This window comes from Dipodomys merriami, unplaced genomic scaffold (genome assembly GCF_024711535.1).
Source record: "Dipodomys merriami isolate MVZ:Mamm:240054 unplaced genomic scaffold, mDipMer1.0.p SCAF_652, whole genome shotgun sequence".
Taxonomy (NCBI): Eukaryota; Metazoa; Chordata; class Mammalia; order Rodentia; family Heteromyidae; genus Dipodomys; species Dipodomys merriami.
Genome location: NW_027206238.1, coordinates 45,709 through 51,462, shown reverse-complemented (window position 1 = coordinate 51,462; position 5,754 = coordinate 45,709). Strand labels below are relative to the sequence as shown.

Below are 5,754 nucleotides of genomic sequence, written 5' to 3'. Positions count from 1 at the left end.
ATTCTGGAAAGACTGTGAGGCTCTTATCTACAGTGAACCACCAAAAATCTAGAGGTGGAGCTATGGCTCAAGTGTCAGAGCAAAAGCTTTGATCACAGAAGCTCAGGAACAGCACCTAGACCCTGAGTTCAAGGCCCAGATCCTCTAACTCCAAACACACACACACATAGACACAGACACAGAAATACACACACATGCACACACACACACACACACACACACACACACACACACACACACACACACGGACAGCCCAAGGCTTTGGCAGTCCCTGAGTACAGACCCATGAACTGTCTCAATTAGGATCACATCCTACCCTCAAGAAGGTGGCACTACCGACATCAGACCTACTATAGAAAAACCAGTAAGCCTCTCACATATCTGGAATGTATCATAGTCCAACATGGCAGTTCTTAATGTACATACTGCTATGTGGAAAACTTAGCCCCCTCTTTTTTTGTAGTTGGTCATGGGGTTTGAACTCTGCACCAGGGTGCTGTCCCTCAGCCCTTCAGCTGAAGGTGAGCAATATCCCACTTGAGCCACAGCACCAAATCCTGTTCTCTGGTGGTCCATTGGACATCAAGTTTCACAGACTTTTCTGCCCAAGCTGGCTTGGAACCATGGTCTTCACATTTCAGCCTTCTGAGTAGCTAGGATGACAGTTGTGAGCCACCAGCGGCTTCCGGCTTCACCTCGTCAGGCCACAATCTTCTTTCAACCCTTCACTTCAGACTTTGTCACCCAGCATCCAAATCCGTCCTTCAATGGAGAGAATACAGACATAATAATCCCACCCCTGCATCCATTTGCCCACTCCCTGCCTGCCACAGTCCAAGTCCTCTTGAAGCTCTGGCTTCAAACTGGGGCAAACGGGGAGTTCTTAAAAATGTCTATACATTGAAGCCAGCAGATGGTCTCCCAAACAAAGCCTCTCCCACACACACACCTCCACCATTTTGCTTTCTTTCTTTTTTCAGTTGTGGGGCTTGAATTCTGGGCCTGGGTGCTGTCCTTGAGTTCTTCAGCTCAAGGCAAGCACTCTACTACTTGAGCCACAGCACCACTTCCAGTTTTCAAGTGGTCCGTTGGAGATAAGAATCTCAGGGTCTTTCCTGCCCATGATAGCTTTGAACCATGATGCTCAGATCTCAGCTTCTAAGTACCTAGGATGGCAGCCATGAGCTACTGGCACCTGGCCAAAGATAATTTTCCATCCTTTTCATCCTATCCCCTCAGGAGACTGATATCTGAAGACTACAGTTGGATTCCACCCATGGCACAAAGTCCATTAGAACTTTTTTTCTACAATTAAACACCCAAAAATGTTGGAAGTGAAGCTTTGGCTCAAATGGTAGAGGACTAGCTTTGATCATCAAAGACAAGGGATAAAACCCAGTCCTTAGTTTCAAGCTTTTTCTAGCAAAGACCCACCCAAAAAGGGAAGCAGGTTGGTACACGGGAGCTCAAAGTTCACACATAATACTCAGGACTCCCAGAACAGACCCCATCCGGCTCTGATTCTCTAGATTCTATGTCCTACATCATGGCAGTCTTAGATGGGACTGACCATGCACCAACTTAGGATGTTGAAGTACAATCTCATACTGAGGATCCCCTGACCTTATCAAAGACTCAGGATCTCTCATTCTCCTGCATTGACACTGGGCAGCAAGGTGAGTTGCAGTTATCCAACCACAGGATGTGAATATGAAAGGATTTCTCTGCCAGGGACTCCAACTGGAGGGGCTCTAGGTCCCTCTCTCTCTGGAAGAAAAGTGCTGGTCCATCCCAGGAATGTTCCTAGGTTGTAAGTATCCTCAAAGAAACAACCCTGCTCAGAGCCCAGTGCCTCTTGTTTTCCCACCAGCCTCTATCCAAGCCTGCCCCACCTTCAGTCAGCCCTTTCTGAATCCCAGATCTGCCATGTAGACTAAAGGTTGAGCCAGCAAAGAGACCCACCTCTGCCTCTGAGAATGGCAGTCACGTGGTCCTAGTGCCCTCTACAGGAAGTCTCGAAGTAACTCAGGTCTCCACTCCTTCCTCATTCCCTGACTGTCCTGTGCCAGTGGCCCACTTACCTCTGTCTATGTTGGCGGAATAAACACCGGGAGTGTCATCTTCTGATTGAGCCAACGAAAGTCCCGGTCCCCAAGGATGTACTGCACAGGCATCCTGCAGTGGACAACAGCCAGGCAGTCAATGGTGAACCCAAGGTTCCAGGACTCTTAATAGAAGTGTGGCTGGGTCAAAGACTCTATAACTGGTGGTCTGTAGTGTCAGGAAAGGTCATGGCTCCAATGTCCTGAAACACCTGACCTTGGATCTTCCTACCTCTTCCCTCATCCCAACACCTCCCTAGCCCTTAGACAATTTCTTATTATCTGTCCAGGAAATAAACTTGCTGGGGCCGGGATAATTGAAACCTGGTGACCCCCCCTGAGCCCTAGGTCCTTCCTGAGGCTGCTTCCCCCTGCAGTTGGTGACCACACAGCTCCTGGATGTCATGAAGTTGCTGAAGGGTCAGTGGCTTAATCCTACATACTGGCTTTAGGCTCTGAAATGTTACCCACAGAGATTGTGAGTGGTTGGCTTTCTTGATCCAGGGACTCCAAACCAAGGCTCGCATGCTCCCTTCTTCCTTCCTTTCCTCTTTTTTTCCCTTCATCCTTCCTTCCTCTCTCTCTGTTTCCTTCCTTTGTCTCACTCCTGGCCTTGAATTCAGAGCCCGGGTGCTGTCCTTGAGCCTTTTTACTCAAGGTGACCAGTCTACAGCTTGAGGTACACATCCATTTCTGGCATTTTCTTTTTGGTTGTTAGTTGGAGATAAGAGTCTTATAGTCTTTCCTGTCTGGGCCTTAAGCCTTGATCCTCCCATCTCATCCTCCTAAGTAGCTAGGATGACAGGCATGAATCCCCAGCATCCAGTTCAAACCAAGGTTTCTTCATGTGCTGTGGAACCAGCACCAGAACCTTTCATCATCTATGACCCCCACTCCCTTACCTCCTTGAGCATGGCACATACTGTAACTCTTTGTTGGATTACTAAATGAGCATCTGTCTATGACAATATTATAGAAAAGTCCCATTCAATTCATGTAAGTATCCTGGGGCAGGGCGGGGGGAGGCAAAGCCTGATGTAGCTCTCCCACAGTTCTCCCTCGTCCCTCTTCCCACCCTCCTGATGCCACCACACTTAACTGTTTTGGCTCCCAGGATGTGAGCCACGATGTGCTCGTTGGATTCTGGGGCCACTGGGATGCCTATCTTCTCAAAGATCTCTGACCAGTGGCGGACCAACTCTGTGGCACTCCATGCCCCCTCAGGTGTGAATGAGGTTGCCGTGAGCTGAACCCCTGGCTCAAGTGGCCTCCTTTCCTCTCCGTGGGGCCAGACAGGATGGTCCACTATATCTGGCCCCAAGTTTCATGTTACAGAGAAAGGATTCTCGAGGCATCCCGGATCTCTAAATCTCCCACAGTCCATTGCAGGTGCTGAAAATCATCTCTGCTCACAGCTGGCAGGCTGGGGATGGTGAGGTCACTCTCTGCTCCCCATGACATCCTTGACTGTGGTGGTCACCCTAGAGAGAGCTGTAGAAGAATCAGCACCTGCCAGAGAAAGGCAGTCAAGGCACGACATTCATAGCAGGAGACCATCTGGCTTGGGAACTCTGTGTGTGCCACTTTGAACTTCACTGTCTGACCGCTGAATTGGTTCATGTAATTTGACCCATGAACCCAGGCATTAGTGGAAATTGCCAGCTTCAAGAAAAAAAAAACCTGGAAAAGGTGGCATATCACTTGTCCCAATCAAATTTAAAGGGTTCCAAAATCAGTGGTCCCCTTTTCCTTCCAGACAGCCTACAGCAGGTTATAGAAACTGGCAATCAGAGAGCTCTAGCTAACTGCCACGGTATGATACCGAACAGGCTCCAGGAGGGGAAACTTGCCTACCACTGTCCAGCTGGAAACGGCCCAGGTGGGACACAAATTGGAGACTGCAGGACTCTAGGGAGGACTACACATGGATGCACTGCCCCAGGAGGGAATCCACGCCACCAGAGGGGGCCCAGAGCCCTCTGCCCAGATGCCCATAGACACCGTCAATGTCGTGGGTAAGGTTCTCCTCTCATCCTTGGTTGTGGTGAACCATCTGCCTTGTTACACCGTTCACCACTCCCCAGACACTCCTAGCTTCACAGCCCTTGCCCTACTCCCACCCATCTCATTCCTTAATTATGTTTGGCAGGCACATTCCCAACCCTTGAATTAGCTCCAACTATACACATGAGAGCAGAGTGTCTGGCTGGAAGAGTGTGGCTGTGGTCACACTGGTCTCACGAGACTTCTGGCTGAAGACAGGACAGGTGTCCACTCTGTTCTGTGGTTCACACAGGCCTCCTAGGGAGTCCATGCAGGTCCAGCAGCTACTGTGGCTGCAAGAAAGTGGAAGAGGGAGGTGGAAAGAGGTGGAAAGGAACATATACTGAAACCTTCCCCAAAGGAGCCATGAAATGGTGAAGGAGAAAACAAAAATTGTGGCTGAGCTCATACTGGGCATTATGAAAAAAGAACAACAAATACACACATACACACAAATAAACTGCTTTTGCTCTTTTTAGACATGATGACTTAAATATACTTTCATTTTTCTCATCTCCTAATCTCCCAACACACACAAACACACACACGCACACAAACACACACACACACACACACACACACACACACACACACACACACACACACACACACACACACACATCTAAACCGGTCACAAAAGACTCACCATGCAGCACCTGCAATTTGCCAACTGATCACTGATCTGAGCACAGTCAGGCTGTACGAGGAAAAAGATGATCGATATCTCCCTCCCTCCCTCCTTCCCTCCCTCTCTCTCTCTCTCTCTCTCTCTCTCTCTCTCATACACACACACACACACACACAGAGAGAGAGAGAGAGAGAGAGAGAGAGAGAGAGAGAGAGAGAGAGAGAGAGAGATTCAGAGCAGTGCCTCTCCTGAGTATTTTAGTTCCTCATCTGGGCAATGTACAAGCTCGAGCATGGCAGTTCCCTTGTCAGAACCAGGGGCTCCCACCCAAGGGGATCACTGCTCTAATAATGCAGAACCACCCTGCCTCTGGCTTTACCAAGGGCCAGACCCTTCCACTGGGAACAACCAGCCTTGACTCCCCATTCACCAAAACCCTAGGCCCGGACACTAGGTGAAGGAATCCCGAGACAAGTGACTCCTCAGAGCCCGGACAAAAACAAATCAGGCAGTTCTGGTGCCTCCAGAGAGGTGTCTGACTTGGGGTGGGAGCATTGTTAGGGAATTTGATGGGGTCTTAAAGGCTACATACATGGATGGATTGCCTACTTCCAGCCTAGATGCTTCTGGGCTAACTGGCGGATTCTTGGGGAGGACTAGGAGACCAGAAGGACCAGGAATACCAGCAGAAGCTCTCAATGCTGGGAAATGTGATCACCCTGTGAGTACTGGGGGGGGCAGGATAGGTGTGTGTGTATCAGAGGGGGTGTGTTCCTCCCAGATAGTCACCCTCTGAACCCCTGTGCCCTCACCTCCCTAATGGGTTCTTCTGGGACCCTCCTCAGGTGAAAGGGTGACCTAGCACAGAAGACAAGGGCTCACACAGCAAGGGGGGCCTATCCCCTGCATCCAACACCCCCCACCCCCAGCAAAAAGGAAAAGACCCGAGAAGGCAGGTGTGGAGGTGCTCCTCCCCACATC

General features: G+C 49.9%; 1 long non-coding RNA gene across 1 annotated transcript; it reads right to left on the bottom strand.

Moving 5' to 3' along the window:
• Positions 1-245: 245 nt before the first annotated feature.
• Positions 246-4,034, bottom strand: LOC138815585 (uncharacterized). The gene is made up of 3 exons (XR_011368398.1): positions 3,202-4,034; positions 2,082-2,175; positions 246-762 (listed from the first exon to the last, which is right to left on the bottom strand). It is a non-coding gene; the product is annotated as an uncharacterized lncRNA (long non-coding RNA).
• Between the last annotated feature and the right edge of the window lie 1,720 nt (positions 4,035-5,754).